Here is a 19,111-nt window from a genome sequence, read left to right as displayed (position 1 = left end):
CGCAGAGCAAGCAAACTACTTCTCTCCTTGGCAGGGTGCTGGTGTCTACTGGAGGTCACATGAGCAGTGTACTCGGTATAATTGTGAAGATGTAGGACTTATAATGCGGCATGATTCTGGAATTTAAAGGTTCCATGCAGTTGCAGAAACGGCCCACCACACATGTAACTTCCGCTACGACGAAGCAAAAGTAGTACAGACAGGCGACGCGACGCCACACCGCATCTCTCTTTATACCGAATCGGAATCCATTCTCTCTTCCGTGTACTGGATTCCGTTAGAAAGTCTGATCGGAGCTTTCATGCGCATCGTCCATTACACTCATAAACACAGTCCATGCAAATCAAAGAATAGTTTCGTACAGTAACTCTTTCGTTTGGGTAATGGATACGTACCGAACTTCCACTTCATTCTTTGATCGTATTAACCTTTTCCTGTTACGCATCTCTAGTCTAACCTTCGAAGCCGACAACTTTATTGTGATTCTGCCACACGTCGGCTAGTGGAACATCATTATTCTTAGTGGGGTTGCCTGTGAATGTGTTGCGTAACATATTGGACTAGGCTTTCTTAGTACCATAACTGTACACGTGAATCGAGAGATGCGTATTTAATCGAGATATCTGCATTCATAGTCCCTATGATTTTAAGTTACCTTAAATACTGTCACTAATACACGAGGACACGTTGCATCAGAAACCAGTTGGTTATAAATGAAAAATTTATTCTTCTCTGTCGCTAGGACCTTAAAACTGCGATCTATTAATGATCACACTCATTTAATTTCTCAGTTGTGCACAACCACAATACATTTTATAGGACCTGAGACTTACTATCGTCATGAAAATTATGAAATTAGGGTTTGTAACTAAAGAGAAATATTATATTCTGACTTGACCAATATTATCTCACATAAAAATGTAATTCAATAAACGCCCCATTTTCGACTACCCAGAACCGAACGCAACTTCTTTATGATCTTTGCCTATCAGTATATCAATTCTAATTTATTACAATAATTTAAAAACAAACAATGCAACGTAGGTTAAATACTGTTTACGGCAACGCAGCACAAGAAATGGAAGATACATTTACGTATACAATTTACATATAGCAGTAATTGTAGTAAATGTCAGAAAAAAAGTTTGCATACTGACATTCAATACATTAAATAAAATTTTTAAGTTGCACTTTTCGTATAAAAATATCAATAATTATTGAGAACTTGAAACTGTGGTATTTAACATCCAAAACCGGCTCACTCATAGACCAAGTGCAAGGTACTATTATAAGTTACCTTAGTCACCTTGTTTCAGGTTTCATGTAGTTTCCCTAAATTGCTTGAGGCGAACGAGGAGAAGATTCCTTAAGAAGGAGGTGCCCGATTTTCTCCTGCGACATTCCTAGTCCGGGCTTGAGCTCCGTCTTTGACAGTGATCTCTAGTCTCTGATGATCTTACTGCGACAGAATGCGTCACTATTCCTTTCAATTCACATCTAAAGCAATATTTTACCTCCAGGAATAACAATGTTTGTTGAATTGTGTTTGCATTAGCGGAGAACAGGTACTCATGGTCCTGTGAACGGTGTGAAATTTTTAACGAAAAGACTGCTGAAATTTATCTCCCAAGAGGATAAATCTTGTAACTGTTGCAAGAACTGTTTTCGTGATTATGCATCTCTATTGGCCCATTTTGCTGGTTGTGCCATAGGAAGTGTGTATAGGTGTGGCGTGTTTGATTACTAATAAAAACGTTTTCTGTCCCGGATTCGAACCCCGCCACTGCTTAAATTCTAAATAAAAATCATCAGCAATGACGGCCGAACTTCCTGCATAAGAAGTCACCGTCATTTTGCCAACGGCCTTTTCAAACAGGTCAGAGAAGCGGACAGATGTTCAGATCAGTCTCTTGCCCTTGTTGTGGAAAACTGCCCCCGAAAGGCGGAAGAATCAGCAATGATCAACAGCATGAGGATACACAAGGAAATGGAAACCATTGCATTAAAGACACATAACGTGTATCCACAGGACACGTGGCCCGTAATTGAAAGAGTGTCAAGATGATCTCTCCAAGGGCAAAAGATTCCGGACCAGTCCTCCACTCGGGTCTCAGGGAGGGGACTGGCAAGAGGGAGTCGACCATGAGAAAAAGACTAAATAACCAACGAAAGGATAACGTTCTACGAGTGGGGGCGTGGAATGTCAGAAGTTTGAATGTGGTAGCGAAGCTAGAAAATCTGAAAAAGGAAATGCTAAGGTCCGTGTAGATACAGTGCGTGTCAGTGAAGTGATATGGAAAGATGACAAGGATTTCTGGTCAGATGAGTATAGTGTTATATCAACAGCAGCAGAAAATGTAATAACGGGAGTAGGATTCGTTATGAATAGGAAGGCACGACAGGTAGTGAGTTGGTGCGAACAATCCAGTGACAGTGTTGTTCTCCGCAGAATGAACAGCAAACCAGTGCCGACAGTAGGAATACATGTCGATGTCGAAAGCTGAAGATGAAGAGACAGAGAAAGTATATTAGGATTTTGAATAGGTAATGCATTACGTAAAGGGAGATGAAGAGTTTAATAGTCATGAGCGATTGGAATGCTGTTGTAGAGGAAACAGTAGAAGAAAGGGTTATGGTAGAATTGGGCTTGGTAGTACGATTAATGAGAGAGGAGAAAGACCGATCGAGTTTTGTAATAAATTTCGGATGTTAGTAGTGAATATTCTGTTCAGGAATCACAAGAGGAGGAGGTATACTTGCAAAAAGGCTGAGAGAAACAGGAAGATTTCAGTTAGATTACATCATTGTCAGGTAAGCAGATATAAATTCAGATCACAATGACGAAGAGTAGGCTGAAGGTTAAGAGACTAGTCAGGAAGAATGAATGCGCAAAGAAGTAAAGAAGTGGGATACGAAGTATTAGGGAATGAAGAGATGCGCTTGAAGTTTTCTGAGGCTGTAGATACTGCAATAGGAAATAACTCAATCTGAGGTTCAGTTTATGAGGAATGGACATCTCTAAAAAGAGGAACCACTGAAGATTGAGTGAAAAACGCAGGTACAAGAAGAAACTACGGGTAGCAGAAGACATATTTCAGCCGCGTGGTCTAGGGCGCCTTGACATGGTTCGCGCCCCCCTTCCCCCCCCCTCCCCCCCCCCCCCCCCCCCCACGCCTGTCGGAGGTTCAAGTCCTCCCTCGGGCATGGGTGTGCGTGTGTGTTTTCCTTAGCGTACGTTAGTTTAGTATGTAAGCCTAGGTACCGATGACCTCAGCAGTTTGGTTCCATAGGAACTTACCACCAACAAATACTTCAGTTGACCGACAATAGAAGGAAGTACGAAAACGTTCAGAGAAATCCAGGAATACAGAAATAAGGAAAACGGGGAAGCTAATGCGAAATGGTCCATGAAAAATTTCAAGAAATCGAAAATTAAATGACTGTCTGAATGACTGACTCAGCATACAAAAGTATTAGAACCTGAAATTATAAGAATTTTGAAAGACTTAAAATCAAATAAGGCAGAAGGGATAGATAACATTCCATTGGAATTTCTAAAATCATTGGGGGGGGGGGGGGTAGCGGCAACTAAAAGACCATTCGCGTTGGTGTGTAGTATGTATGAGATTGGCGTTGTACCATCAGACTTTCGGAAAAACATCATCCACACAATTCCCAAGACTGCAGGAGCCGACAAGTGCGAGAATTATCGCACAATCAGCTTGACAGCTCATGCATCCAAGTTGCTGACAGGAATAATATACAGAAGAATGGAAAATAAAGTTGAGGATGTGTTAGATGACGATCAGGTTGGCTTTAGGAAAGGCAAAGGCACCAGAGAGACAATTATGACGCTAGGGTTGATAATGGAAGCAAGAATGAAGAAAAATCAAAGCATGTTTATAGATTTGTCGACATGGAGAGAGCGTTCGACAACGTAAAATGGTGCAAGATGTTCGAAATCCTGAGAAAAATAGGATAAGCTATAGGGAAAGATAGGGTATAAACAATAAGTACAACAACCAAGAAGAAACAATAAGAGGAGAAGACCAAGAGTGAAGCGCGCAGATTAAAAAGAGTGTAAGACAGGGATGTAATCTTTCGCCTCTGCTGTTCAATCTATACGTAGTAGAAGCAAAGACGGAAATAAAAGAAAGGATCAAGAGTGGGGTTAAAATTCAAGGTGGCAGGAAATCAATGTTAAGATTCACTGATGGCATTGCTATTCTCAGTGAAAGTGAAGAAGGACTGCAGGATCTGTTGAATGGACTGAACAGTCTAATGAGTACAGAATATGGATAGAGAGTAAATCGAAGACAGACGAAAGCAATGAGAAGTAGCAGGAATGAGAACAGCGAAAAACTTAACGTTTGATTTGATGATCATGAAGCAGACGAAGTTAAGGAATTCTTCTACCTTAGGCAGCAAAATAATCATGGACGTACGGATCAAGGAAGACATAGGAAGCAGCATAGCGCTAGCAAAGAAGGCCTTCCTGACAAAGCGAAGTCTACTAGTCCCAAACATAGTCTTAATTTGAGAAAAAATTTCCCGAGAATGCACGTTTGGAGCACAGCATTGTATGCCGGTGAGACATGGACTGTTGTAAAACTGGAACAGGAGAGATTAGAAGCATGTGAGATGTGGTACTACAGACGAATGTTGAAAACTAGCTGGACTGATAAGGTAAGGAATGAGGAGGTTCTCCGCACAATCTGCGAGGAAAGGAATATATGGAAAAACACTGACAAGAAGAAGGGCAGGATGACAGGACATCTGTTAAAACATCAGGGAATAACTTCCATGGCACTAGAGGGAGTTGTAGAGGATAAAAACTGTAAGGGAAGAGAGGAATTGGGATACATCCGGCAGGTAATTGAGGACATACGTTGTACGTGCTACTCAGAGATGAAAATTTTGGCACAGGACAGCAATTCGCGGCGGGTCTTATCAAACCAGTCAGAAGACTGATGACTCAAAAAAATACGTATTATACTATTGACCTTGATGACAACATTAATGGCAGTCTCAAACTTGTCACATGTTATCGTTTATGTATAATGAAGTACTGTCTGAAAAAGCTGCACAAATATTCAGTTGTACCTTTATAAGATTTCGAAATTGTGCTACGATTGGCAGCTTATTGTAAATTTTCAGAAATGTTACATTGTGCGCTTCACTAAACAGAAAAACGCGGTACTCTGTGACTACAGTTTTAATGAGCCGCAATTGAAATTGGTCAACTAATACGAATACCCAGATGTAAAAAATTGTAGGGATATGAAGTGGAACGATCCCGCAGGAACTGCGAGAGCAAGATTAGACTAATTACAACGCACAGAGGATCGTTTAAGCATTCATTCTTCCCTTGTGCCATACATTAATGGAACGGAAAGCCATAATAACTGGTACAAAAGGAAGGAACCCCTTGTCATGCTCTTCCCAGTGGTCTGCAGAGAATGGATGTAGATGTGGATAAGTTTTAACATGTACATCGGAGAAACGTGAAAGAGTTGAAAGAAAATTTCAGAAAAGGCGTAAAACCACAAGGACGACACAGAGTAATGTTAAAGTTCGCAGACGACATAGCCCTTCCGGCTGGATGTGAAGAAGGCTTAGAAAAGAATGGACAGCAGAAGCAGCACAGATATGACGAACGGATGAACTAAGTTACGACGTACGAGACGGAAACAATGAATGATACAATAATGGTAGAAGTGAAAGAATTCTGCTATCTATGGCGACACAGAACTGCTTAAGTAAGGAAGTCGTCGGAAATAGACTGGCACAAGCGAAAAGATCTTTCTGCTCTACAGGTATCAGATGTTGATATGGAAACGAGGCAGAAGCTATTGCATCTGTACATCTGAAGCAAAGCATTGTATGGAAGTGAAACGCGATCCATCAGAAATTTTGAGAAGAAATCTGCCGCTGGAAAGAGCAGAAGTTTGGGAAAAGCTGGCCTTACTTTTGTATCTAACGTTGTACATGCCCAAAAGATTGTAGTGGCGAGGGCGAGAGACGCCATTCCTGGCGAAATTTTTTGAAATCTGTTATCCATTGGCAAACGTTAAAATTGTATGAACGTTGCCCAGTTGTACATGCAGATATTATAAAGTTAATTATAAGAAAAATTGAACGTTAAAAAAATGAAAACACAAGATATTACAGAGTAATCCATAAAAAGGGCATGAAAAGACTCGAATACGCAAAGCAGATTATAGAGAACGTTGTGTGAAGTGGTTAACTAGAGAAGCACACATTAGCACAAGATAGGAAAAGATGGAGGTCAACACCAAACCAATCGAAAAATTAAAGGCTAAAAAAAGTTATTTGTTGTTTTTGTTTGTCCGAAATAGTGCTTGGAGAAGTATTCTTCTTTGTTTCCGAGAAGGTATTTTGAGCGTGTCGGAGGAAGTGAGTGGAAACTACTTTTCTAATGAGTAGGTTTAGTAATTACGGCGCGGCAACTTTCGTCAGGATAACCTCTCAGATGGGGCTAGAGAAAGCGCGGGTAACAGCAACCTTGTGACTTAGCTGCGGATTTCTGAGAGGAGTCATCAGTAACACCACTCACAAAGAAACATCTCACAGGCATAATGAGAACTTTCCAGACGCATCTGTTTAATGCGGCTTGTGTGAAACGGCAGCAGCGGAAAGTTTAAAAACTTGAAAGTGAGTAACCAGAGCGTGAGAAATACAGGGGTGGTTCAGAGGAACTCTGAAAATCTTTTAAAACAACTTTCACTGGCTGACAGACAAAACTAAACACTCGAAAGCTGGCTTTACTTTTGTATCTAACGTTGTACGTGCCCAAAAGATTGTAGTGGCGAGGACGAGAGACGCCATACCTGGCGAAATTTTTTGAAATCCGTTATCCATTGGCAAACGATAAAATTGTATGAACGTTGCCCAATTGTACATGCAGATATTATAAAATTAATTATAAGAAAAATTGAACGTTAAAAAAAATGAAAACACGAGATATTACAGAGTAATCCATAAAAAGCATTACAACGTGTACTTACTTCTGGTCTCCTTTCCGTTGCTAATGAGCGTGTATTTCTTCCTAAGTATCACATGCTACTAACTCATAGAAGTGACTGTAAACATTTTACACCAGGCAACAGTATTCTCAGTTTTGAATTAGCACAATCAAATCCAGCAAAATATTATGGGCCAACATATTCACTTAACAAAGTCAAAACATCGCTCGAGCAGAATATTTTTAAAATTATGCTTTAAATTTATTTTTCCCCTTGCAATTTTCCGTTTTAGGCTGACAGTGCTTTGTAAAGCTTAACGCAGATACAGCTTTTGTGAGAATTCTTTTACGTGCTGTATGTGAATGGCTCTGATAGAGAGAGAGAGAGGGAACCGTTAGTGTTTTTAACTTCCTGAAAAGATGTATGCAATGACTCTGTGGAGAACTGTTTTCTGTTATTCAGATATCTTTCGTCCGTAATTAAAACCGTTGATTTAAATGGCAAGTGGTGATAATCCAGAATATTAATCCGTATATTGCAAGGGACTGGAATTGGCCAAAATATTTCCTACTGGCTCCTTCTCGATGCAACAGTTCTGTATAATTTTTAGGGCAAGAGTGGCTGAATTGAGTCTCTTTCCAAGTTTCATTACGTGGTGTTCGTAATTTAAGTTTTCATCAGCATGAATTCCCTATTTCCTACGTTCTGTTCTTTCTAAAACTTCATCACCTAGCACCAGATATATATTTTCAGTTTGACTTTTCTTCCAAACTGAATGTTATATCAGCTCTTGTGTACAACAATTCCTTTGGAGCACTCGTCATTCTACTGGTATTAACTGTGAATAATATGACTTTGGTAGCATGATCTGAAGTGTGTACGGCATTTATATAAATTAGAAACAATATGGAACCTGGAACACTGCCTTCTGGTTCTCTTATGACTTTCTTTGCATTTGACACTAAACTAATTTTGTGGTTGGAATGAGCTGACAAAACTTCTCAATCTGTATTCTGTTTCGTAGATATAACTGAAAGCACATTTTGCTAACCCTTGAATACCAAGTGCTTCAAATTTTTCCAAGACAACGCCGTAACTAACAATATCAAATGCTTTAGAGACATCCAAATCGAATCATACTACATCCTTGTTATTTTGTAGCTTTCTATTTATCTGTTCAGAGCAGCACGCCACAAGTGTTTCTGTACAAATCTCGTGTCATAGCTACACGAACGACGCACATCACTGCATGACCACGAAGCGTGTTGACACCAACATCGATGCTAAGTCGATAACCGAAACCCCGTAGACGGCCGACGTTACAGCCTGTGGGCCGTGATTGGCAGAATTTTGTTCAGTATAAGAAAATTTCAATTTTTTGATCCTGTAAATAATAGCCAGTGTCTCCTTTTCTATTCGGCCATAATTTACCTAAGCCAATGTTAATGTTTTAGATGTACATGAGTCACATCGAGGGACTTAAGTGACAGAACAGCACGAATGCTGAATAGTGAAGCATCCGTTTTTCTGTCGTAAAAGGGACCAGACAAATAGCGAACTTCTACACTTTTTTAGTTTCAAGAATGTTGCTGGCAATCGACGGACCTCTGAGATCTGACTTCCGTTTTTCGAAGCTGGTTGGGGAAGTATGACGTCTGTACAGCAGCTAGGAGATTATGAGATTATCAGTTGCTTCGACGTCACTCAGATCATATTTGTTCATCATCCGGCCAAGGTACTGAATGCTCGGTTGGGAAGAATTCCACTTACTTCATTTACATTTGTACCCACTATTTCTAAATCTGTTAAGTAGCTGTTTTAAATGAATGAGGTGTTGCTGCTGGTCAGATCCTGTGACTATAATGCAATTCAAATAGTTCGCAGCGTGTGGTACTCCCCTACGGTCTCAGGTTCGAATCCAGCCTCGGGCATGGATGTGTGTGATGTCCTTAGGTTAGTTAGGTTTAAGTAGTTCTAAGTTCTAGGGGACTGATGACCTCAGAAGTTAAGTCCCATAGTGCTCAGAGCCATTTGAACCATTTTTTGTGGTACTCCCTGTATTTCTGAAATATAGTTTTCAGTGTCAGGGGTTTAGGATGAGCTTTTCACCAGTGGCTTTGGTCGCATACGCACATGTTAAATATGTTTCACACATATTTAACATATTTCACGCGTATTCGTACTCATGTTTTACCTGTACGTCTACTGAATCTCGCCCTGCAGTTGCGGTTTCGCTTAGCTTAATGTGTACGACTTAGTATTTCCTACACTGCACTATCGGAAAAAAAACTAGTATATACATCCTTTTAGAGGTTTCCAATTCACTCAAAATTTATTGTTGCAACAGTCTACATGGAGTACATGAAATTTATAGGTCAATAGCATAAGCGGTTCTGAGGTACCAGTATCGACCTACGCTGAGACACCCACATTATTGCGTAGTGTAACCTCCACAGGCGGCAATACTGGCGCTAGTCGATCGTACAGATGACGAATATTGTGTTGCGATACGTTATTCCACGTCAGCTCGTCCTGTTCGCGTTGTTCTGTGATAGGTTTTGATTGACAAATCGCATGAGTCACTTCTCATCCTATCATATCCCACTCGAGTTCTACTGGAAATGCTGCTGGCCAGTGAAGTTGCTGCAGATTTTCAGAGCACGTTGTGTTTCACAGGCAGTGCGTGGGTAAGCATTATCCTATTGGAACAAGACATCACCTTTTTGTTGCACGAACGGCAAAAGATGGGATTAACAACATTCTACACGTACCGAGCGCTGGTTATCGTACCCCCCACCAACACCAAAGGTGAAAGAGAGTTGCTGCATACCTCCACGAGACAGCACTCACCAGGTCTATGCCGTATGCGCAAAAGACCATCACCTGCTTTAGGCAGAATCTGCTTTATCACTGAAGACTGCAGCGCGCCACTCCAAGTGATCCTCTGACGGCACCAGTCAAGATGTGCACATCTATACTTTGACATGAGTGGAGGACGGGCTAGGGGTGTGCGTGCCTATAATCCCACTGCTAATGACTGGTTGGCAACCGCTTGTTTTGACACGTGTGGGCTCATAAGGCCTCTTATCTGTGCTGTGGTGGCTGTACGATCTGCCACTGCTGCTCTTACCATACTATGACCCTGGCAGGCGTCTGTGCTTCGTGGACATCCAGAACCTCGTCTACGTGTGTGAGAATGTTCACGTGACCACTGCTACCACCATCGTTGCAGAACTGACGCAGCACGACCCACTCGTGAGGCAGATCTCTGAAAGTCTTGGTTGATCCATTATGGATCGTGGGACGACGGCTGGCATGAACTTCTTGATGCAATAATTTACCAACAGCCGTATGATTTGTAGAAGTTTATTTTATTTTATGAACTTCTATGTGCTACCACAGACTGAGCTCAGTCTGTGTCGCCTGGCCACCAAGAGCTGTTGCAGGACGACTGATTCACGGTTCCTTCTGTGTATAGCGATTTTACGACTATGACGAGTGGAGCCTGAAGATGGCATCAATGTAATGCCGAAACTGGTAGCTCATAGAAGTTCATAAAATAAAATAAACTTCTACAAATCATAAGGCTGTTGGTAAATTATTGCATCAGGAAGATCTCTGAAAGGTCCATAGCGCAACTCGGGTGCCCACAATTTCACCACTTTCAAGCTCGCTCAGTTGACTGTAGGAAGCATGACTGGCTGTAGGAAGCGCGACTGCGTCTCCCTGACACGGTTGCCTGCTTGCTTCAAACGTTTGCACCACATTGAGTCTTCTGACTATGAACATTCCCTTCTAATAATGGCGTTCTGATAGCTATGCACTACGCTATCTGTGGGAGGACTACGTTGAAACCATTATCTGTACATGTACTATCCCCAGGTGGCACATGTCATCGGATCAAAATCGACGTCGTCATTCCAGGTGCGCAAATTTTTTTTCCGGCAGTGTATGTGCTGTACTATGATATAATTTTGCAGATGCATCCAGTGGTATATTTGCCTGCCATATGCGAAATGTGTTGTGATTAGTGTTAGTAGTAAAGAAGTAATAAGTTAAAAAGGCAGTGCATGATGCAGCAGTTTCTCACACATTTCAGTGTTTATGACGTCATATCTCCTGAACTATGTGTCGTACAGTGATATATTTTTATAGGTACATATAGCGGTATTTGTGGATAGCGCATGCGAAATGTGTTGCGAATAGAGTTAGTATTAAAGAAGTAATAAATTAAAACGTCATTCATGAAGCGGCAGTTTTACATGCATCTCAGTTTCAGCCAATGATTCTGACCTATGGCGGTTTGTTCTGGTTATAGATTCTGACAGGGAAAGCTTTCTCGTGTGTCTGGTCAGCCAGTGAGATGAATGGGGGAAGTCTCTGTCTCTGTCTCTCTCTCTCTCTCTCTCTCTCTCTCTCTCTGTCTCTCTTTCTCTTTCCCTCTCCCTCTCTCAGCTTTCGGCTCGGCGTGACGTGTTTCTTCCTTTCTCTATCTTTCTCCTGATGTTCTGATTCTGTTCCAACATCGATCGATCCCCCCATGACTCCCTCTGATTGACTGGTGCCTTGTCTGCCAACCCTAGAGCATATGTACCATTTTTACCCGTTAAACCCATTGTACTTCTTCCTAGCATCCCTGGGCGCTCACACATCCTGATAGCCCATCCGGCAACCAAAATTCAAAATGGTTCAAATGGCTCTGAGCAGTATGGGACTTAACATCTATGGTCATCAGTCCCCTAGAACCTAGAGCTACTTAAACCTAACTAACCTAAGGACGTCACACAACACCCAGTCATCACGAGGCAGAGAAAATCCCTTCCGGCAACCAGCTCACGTCTTATTTGCCACTCCACTGACATGCAACTGCATCTATAATTGCGATGCATCTTGATCATAATCATAGTCTGTTAGTAAAGGTGCAACTGAGGACGATTGTGGTCAATAGCTTATGAAATAGTTCATTGTCAATATGTCCGCCCTGATAGCTGAGTGGTCAGCGCAGCGGTCTGTCACGCCAAGGGGCCCGGGTTCGATTCCCGGAGATTTTCTCCGCTCAGGGACTGGGTGTTGTGTTGTCCTTATTATCATTTCACCATCATAAGTGGAAGGCAAAAGGAAACCACCACTGGAATTACTTTCCTAGACGCTCATGCGGTGAACCTCTCTGAAGAGGCTTCCCCTATGACAAGACCTGCCTTAAGGCAGAACACTAAGTTAAGTTCACTGTCAATATAGAAATAAATGTGTAATCTGTTCACTTACGTCGTTGAACACCCACATAACATCTCCTGTCACCAATTATTGATAGTCGTCAAAAAAAGTATCAACCGGAAAAAAAGAAACACCAGAGTTACTTCTGTTGCATAACACTCATCTGTTTCTGTGCTAAATGTGTCGTACTTATGCAATGACTGATTATTATAAACAGGAGCTTTCTTGGGGCCCAATTTTAGGTATCTTTACAAGCAATATGCAACTGTACGAGGATATTTTCAAATGAGATTCAGTCATTCCGTGCCTTGGTTGAAAGCTGTGACACCTCACAGGCAGGCAGCAGAGCTGAAAATGTGGTAATGCCATGATCCCTAAAGAAAACCTCATCCATAAACTCTTATAGCTCTCATAATTCACAGAAACAATAAACAAATAAATTTGAAAAAAAAAATCGGTGGTAATATATTGCTGCTGGTCTGTTGCAAGATGTTTCAGTATTATTTGCTAACCTACCATGAGATAATTACGTGGGTTAATAAGTAGGGTGTAAAGCAAAAAGTATCCCAACTTGCAGACTCGACCTTAACTCTATACCCTCCGACTACACTTTAGTGGTGCAAAACTGATTTAATGTATTAGAGCTGGAGGACAAAAGCTCACAAGAGATGTGGACAGAAGTAACTAATACTGTCAAGGAGGCCACAGAGAAACACATCCCCAAGAAAAGGAACCGCAAGAAGGCTAGATGGCTATCAGTTGAGGCACTGCAAGTTGCAGAAGAACGAAGGAAAGCAAAAATCAAGGGAGATAGGTCAGCTATGTTTTAATTAAATAAAGATTTTCAGAAATTAGCTGGAAGAGATAAAAATATATTCTTTAATGAACAGTGCAAGGAAGTTGAAGACAGTAATGGAATGGGGAAGACAAGAGATCTTTATAAGAAAATTAGAGATATTAAAGGAAAATTCCAGGCAAAAATTGGAATGATAAAAGATAGAAAGGGGAAAAATCTGAGTGAAGCAGAGGATGTTCAAAAAATGGCTCTGAGCACTATGGGACTCAACTGCTGTGGTCATCAGTCCCCTAGAACTTAGAACTACTTACACCTAACTAACCTAAGGACATCATACACATCCATGCCCGAGGCAGGATTCGAACCTGCGACCGTAGCAGTCGCACGGTTCCGGACTGCGCGCCTAGAACCGCGAGACCACCGCGGCCGGCGCAGAGGATGTTAAGGAAAGATGGGCAGAATATGTAGAAGACCTATACAAGAAAGAACTCCATAATGACAGGGCTCCTACTGCTAATGTTAATGTTAATTTAGAACTAGAGCCAGATATTTTGGAGAGCGAAATCCAGTGGGCCCTTGAAAATATGGCTGATAACAAAACTAGTGGACATGATGAAATACCAGCAGAATTGTTTAAAGTCACTGGAAAGGGTGCAGTGAAAGTGCTGCACTCAATATGTCAAAAAATGTGGATCACGCAGCAGTGGCCAGAAGACTGGAAAAGATCAGTATTCATACCCATTACAAAGAAGAGAAGTTCTAAAGAATGCTCAGACTACCGAACAATCGCACTTATCTCACATGCTAGCAAAGACATGTTGAAAAGCTTACAAAATAGACTTCGCCAATATCTAGATCGAGAGCTACCAGAAGAACAAGCTGGATTTAGGAAAGGAAGAGGAACTAGAGATCAAATTGCTAACATTCGGTGGATTATGGAAAAAGCAAGAGAATTCCAGAGACATGTGTACCTCTGCTTTATTGACTACGCCAAAGCCTTTGACTGCGTCGATCACAACAAATTATGGAATGTACTGAAAAATATGGGTGTACCATATCACCTCATTCATCTGATACGGAGTTTGTACCTTGACCAAGAAGCCACGGTGAGAACTATGTATGGAACAACGAAATGGATAAAGATTCAGAAAGGGGTCTGGCAAGGCTGCATATTGTCACCGTACTTATTCAATCAGTATGCAGAACGTGTTACGAGGAATGCGAGGCTAGATGAAGCAGAAACAGGAATTAAAATAACTGGAATAAATGTAAACAACCTCAGGTACGCGGATGATACGATCCTGTTGGCAGAAAGTGAAGAAGAATTGAGAACACTCTTGCTGAAGGTGAAAGACGAAAGTGAAAAGGCCAGTCTTAGGCTGAATGTGAAGAAAACGAAAATTACGGCAACTACACCTACCAATTTGTGGTATATAGAAGGAGAAACCATGGAGGTAGTGATCACATTCAGTTATCTCGGTTCCCAGATCTCTGCTGATGGCGACTGCAGCCATGAAATCCGGAGACGCCTGTCGCTCGGTAGACAGGTGATGTCAAACCTTGGCAAGGTTATTAGGTCCAGAGATATAACACTAGCAACAAAGATCCGTATTGTGAGGGCTATGGTCTTTCCAGTTGTGATGTATGGATGTGAGACCTGGACCATTGGAAAGGCTTAACGGCGAAGAATTGACTCCTTTGAATTGTGGTGTTGGAGGAAAATTCTTAGAGTTCCATGGACTGCAAAGAGAACCAACAGATCAATATTGGAGCAAATAAAACCAGATTTCTCCCTGGAAGGTCTAATGTTAAAACAAAAGCTGACCTACTTTGGACACACAATGCGAAGGCATGACTCGCTGGAAAAAACATTAATGCTGGGGAAGATTGAAGGAACTAGAAGAAGAGGACGTCAGAGGATGAGATGGTTAGATGGCATCACAGAAGCAATGCGTTCCAACCTGGAGGGTCTACGGGAGAAAGTGCAAGACAGGAAAAAGTGGCGTGATTTGGTTCATGGGTCACAAAGAGTCGGAACCGACTAAACGAATAGAGAGAGAGAGAAAGCAATTTTTGAAGGAGCTAGGCACCCAGAAAGGGGCTGCTTTAACTGTGTTATTCAACGATAAATTGGAAACCACTTGCAATGAAGAAACAAACATATGCGGGCAAACAATCACAAGAGAGATTACCATACAACAAGAAGTTATGTAGGTTACAACTCTTCATACATTAAAAAGTGGTTCACACCATGAAGATGCTTACAATATCTAAGTCTGAACCTGAAGTACATTTACATGATATACTATGAAGGTGCATGCAGGAATCAGAACTTACGATGGTCGTCTGGTTAAATAAAAGAAGAAAAACGATCTATTATACCAATAATATTTTTTTTAAACAGCAATTATGTCGTAAATCACAAAAAGAGACCTACGCACGTTCAAGACACTATATTGTCAGCTCTTCAATATAATGGAACCACCATCGCAGCATCAATAGTTATATCAGTATCTTCATTTGGAAACACAAATTTATGGCCACAGGAAGATTATTTGATTGTGGCTAGTGTTGTAATGTCAGCAAATTCCAGCGAAGCAATTACATCTGTCGTACAATAATTTTTGTTAGTTAGTTAAAGAAAAGTAATGAAACAGTTCTTTTGTGTTTTATGATTATTATTTCCTGTGGCATGAAGATCAGTGCTACTGTAGTGTAATATAGAAATATAAATAAATATATGCAGATTTAGATTTTGGTCGGCATGTAACTTAAGTATTGCTACAGCTGGATGTCCATATGCTTCAGTCATTTGTGACAGTTTCGTGAGACTGGCGTGCATTTTACAGGCTACCATTTGTTGTCTAAATGTTCAAAGTGCAAGTAGTAGTACGTAGCTGCAATGAGGAATACTGCTGTGATTTAATTCGACAAACTAAAACTGTCTTTTAATATTTTAAATGAAAGTACTGTTCCAGAGAATCAATTATAAACCACATTCCGAAGTGATAAATGTAATTATTATTCCATAAAGTAATGCCACCTAAGGATTTTGTAACTAAAATACTATTCAAAAAATTCAGTCTGAAGAGCCAGGTTTTGCTTTGTTTTTTAAATGAGTAGTACGAAAACATTCATGGATACATAATACACTATGTGATCAAAGGTATCCGGACACCCCCAAAGACATACTTTTTCATCTTAGGTGCATTGTGCTGCCACCTACAGCCAGGTGCTCCATATCAGCGACCTCAGTAGTCATTAGACATCGTGAGAGGGCAAAATGGGGTACTCCGCGGAACTCAAAGACTTCGAACGTGGTCAGGTGATTGGCTGTAACTTGCGTCATACGTCTGTACGCGAGATTTCCACACAAACATCCCTAGGTCCACTGTTTCCGATGTGATAGTGAAGTGGAAATGTGAAGGGACATGTACAGCACAAAAACATACAGCCGACCTCGTCTGTTAACTGACAGAGACCGCCGACAGATGAAGAGGGTCATAATATGTAATAGGCAGACATCTATCCAGACCATCACACAGGAATTCCAAACTGCATCAGGATCCACTGCAAGTGCTATGACAGTTAGTCGGGAGGTGAGAAAACTTGGATTTCATGGTCGAGCGGCTGCTCATTAGCCACACATCAAGCCCGTAAATGCCAAACGATGCCTCACTTGGTGTAAGGAGCGTAAACGTTTGACGATTGAACGGTGGAAAAACGTTGTGTGGAGTGACGAATCACAGTACACAATGTGGCGATCCGATGGCAGGGTGTGGGTATGGCGAATGTCCGGTGAACGTCATCTGCCAGTGTGTGTAGTGTCAACACTAAAATTCGTAGGCGGTGGTGTTATCGTGTGGTCGTGTTTTTCATGGAGAGTGCTTGCACCCCTGGTTGTTTTGCGTGACACTATCACAGCTCAGGCCTACATTGATGTTTTAAGCACCTTCTTGCTTCCCACTGTTAAAGAGCAATTCGGTGATGGCGACTGCATCTTTCAACAGGATCGAGCACCTATTCATAATGCACGGCCCTTGGCGGAGTCGCTACACGACAATAACATCCCTGTAATGGACCAGCCTGCACGGAGTCCTGACCTGAATCCTGTAGAACACCTTTGGGATGTTTTGGAAAGCTGACTTCATGCCAGGCCTCACCGACCGACGTCGATACCAGTCCTCAGCGCAGCACTCTACATCTAGCCACCTGACGGTGTTTGGCGGAGGGCACCTTGAGTACTTCTATCGGTTCTCCCTTCTATTCCAGTCTCGTATTGTTCGTGGAAAGAAAGATTGTCGGTATGCCTCTGTGTGGGCTCTAATCTCTCTGATTTTATCCTCATGGTCTCTTCGCGAGATATACGTAGGAGGGAGCAATATACTGCTTGACTCCTCGGTGAAGGTATGTTCTCGAAACCTCAACAAAAGCCCGTACCGAGCTACTGAGAGCCTCTCTTGCAGAGTCTTCCACTGGAGTTTATATATCATCTCCGCAACGCTTTCGCGATTACTAAATGATCCTATAACGAAGCGCGCTGCTCTCCGTTGGATCTTCTCTATCTCTTTTATCAATCCTATCTGGTATGTATCCCACACCGGTGAGCAGTGTTCAAGCAGAGGGCGAACAAGTGTACTGTAACATACTTCCTTTGTTTTCGGATTGAATTTCCTTAGGATTCTTCCTATGAATCTGAGTCTGCATCTGTTTTACCAACGATTAATTTTGTATGGTCATTCCATTTTAAATCACTCCTAATGCCTACTCCCAGGTAATTTATGGAATTAACTGCTTCCAGTTACTGACCTGCTATATTGTAGCTAAACGATAAAGGATCTTTCTTTCTATGTATTCGCAGCACATTACACTTGTCTAAATTGGGATTCAATTGTCATTCCCTGCACCATGCGTCAGTTCGTTGCAGATCCTTCTGCATTTCCGTACAATTTTCCATTGTTACAACCTCTCGATATATTACAGCGTCATCCGTCAAAAGCCTCAGTGAACTTCTGATGTTATCCACAAGGTCATTTATGTATATTGTGAATAGGAACGGTCCTACGACACCCCCCTGCGTCACACCTGAAATCACTCTTACTTTAGAAGACCTCTCTCCATTGAGAATGAATGCTGCGTTCTGTTATCTGGGAACTCTTCAATCACACAATTGGTCTGATAGTCCATATGCTCTTACTTTGTTCATTAAACGACTGTGGGGAATTGTATCAAACGCCTTGCGGAAGTCAAGAAACATGGCATCTACCTGGGAACCCGTGTCTATGACCCTCTGAGTCTCGTGGACTCCGTGAAGAATGGGCTGCCATTCTCCAAGAAACCTTCCAGCACCTGATAGAACGTATGCCTGCGAGAGTGGAAGTTGTAATCAAGGCTAAGGGTGGGACAACACCATACTGAAGTCCAGCATTACCGATGGAAGGCGCCACGAACTTGTAAGTCATTTTCAGCCAGGTGTCCAGATACTTTTGATCACATAGTGTATACTATTTCAAGCATAGTGGTGATGTTATTTTCCTATGGGACCAAAATGCTGAGGTCATCGGTCCGTAGGCTTATACACTACTTAATCTAATTTAAAACTAACTTATGCTAAGGACAACACACCCATGCCCAAGGGAGGACTCGGACCTCCGACGTTGGGAGCAGCGCGAACAGTGGCGAAGTGCCTGCGACCGCGCGGCTACCCCGCGCGATATTTCAAGCACACCCTGAGGCCAAACAATGCTTTCTGCTTTTTTGTAGACTAGGAAACTTGGCATATTATTTGAACTTTTTGCCTTTTCGTGTTAAATACCGCCACGTCCTGCCCTTGCTTCGAAACCAAAGTAAGCACAGGGATTTGTATTTCCACCAGTTCCTTTCACACGGCCCTAGTGGTGCGGGAGAGAGAGAGAGAGAGAGAGAGAGAGAGAGAGAGAGAGGAAGGGAGAGAGAGATAGAGAGAGAGGGGGGGGGGGGCAGTACCGTCCGAGGGGCTGATGGGGAATGGAGGTTGTGTAATGCAAATCTCCGGTGTCTGTGAATGCCCCATATCTTCATGCACCGCTGAAACTGTGGCCCAGAACTGGTTTAAAACCATTGGCACAGATATCAG

The 19,111-nt window shown here is 42.0% G+C and overlaps 1 protein-coding gene across 1 annotated transcript in view; it reads left to right on the top strand.

The window, feature by feature from the left end:
- Positions 1-19,111, top strand: part of LOC124799064 (metabotropic glutamate receptor-like) — a 131,006-nt gene that overhangs the window by 58,341 nt on the left and 53,554 nt on the right. The gene's annotated exons all lie outside the window — the stretch shown is intronic.

This window comes from Schistocerca piceifrons, chromosome 5, assembly GCF_021461385.2.
Source record: "Schistocerca piceifrons isolate TAMUIC-IGC-003096 chromosome 5, iqSchPice1.1, whole genome shotgun sequence".
Lineage (NCBI taxonomy): Eukaryota > Metazoa > Arthropoda > Insecta > Orthoptera > Acrididae > Schistocerca > Schistocerca piceifrons.
The sequence above is the reverse complement of the archived record's forward strand: the minus strand, read 5'-3'. Positions and strand labels throughout refer to the sequence as shown.